The following is a 536-nucleotide window of genomic DNA, read 5'->3' as shown; positions in this document are numbered from 1 at the left end:
GTCCCATTACTTGATACAATTTTTGGTGTTAACTCAGCATAAAGTACTATCTTATTTAAAAATTTCTTTATTTCTGAATAATTATTTAGTACTTTATTTATGGTTTTAATTATTAAGCATGTTCAATTTTTCTAATATTATCATAATAATATATTGGTGTTTTTATTTTATTTTTTTGTAATATTTTTTACTTTTTTAGTCATTTTTTATTTAACTGCTACCGCATCCGCTGGTTTACCAGTCATAAAACTTCCGCAAACGCATCTATTTTCAAACGCTAAACCAGTCGTTCAAAACGCTTGGTAACGCTTGAAACCGCAACCGCCCGCTTCCGCAAACTCCCGCAACCGCAACCGCAACCGCTGCGTTTAAACCAGTCAGGCCCTAAATCTCCGTTTAAGCCATGGTGAATAGTAAAATATAAAAACCTTTTATGGAATATTTAGTAAATTAACAAAAACATAAATTCGGTTGGGTCGCTTGCGATATGGTAGTAGTTGGATCTCGGGCAAAGTGTAAACTCGGTATTCTTTAGG

This window comes from Arabidopsis lyrata (assembly GCF_000004255.2).
Source record: "Arabidopsis lyrata subsp. lyrata unplaced genomic scaffold ARALYscaffold_4, whole genome shotgun sequence".
NCBI classification, from domain to species: Eukaryota; Viridiplantae; Streptophyta; class Magnoliopsida; order Brassicales; family Brassicaceae; genus Arabidopsis; species Arabidopsis lyrata.
This window is presented reverse-complemented; position numbering follows the sequence as displayed.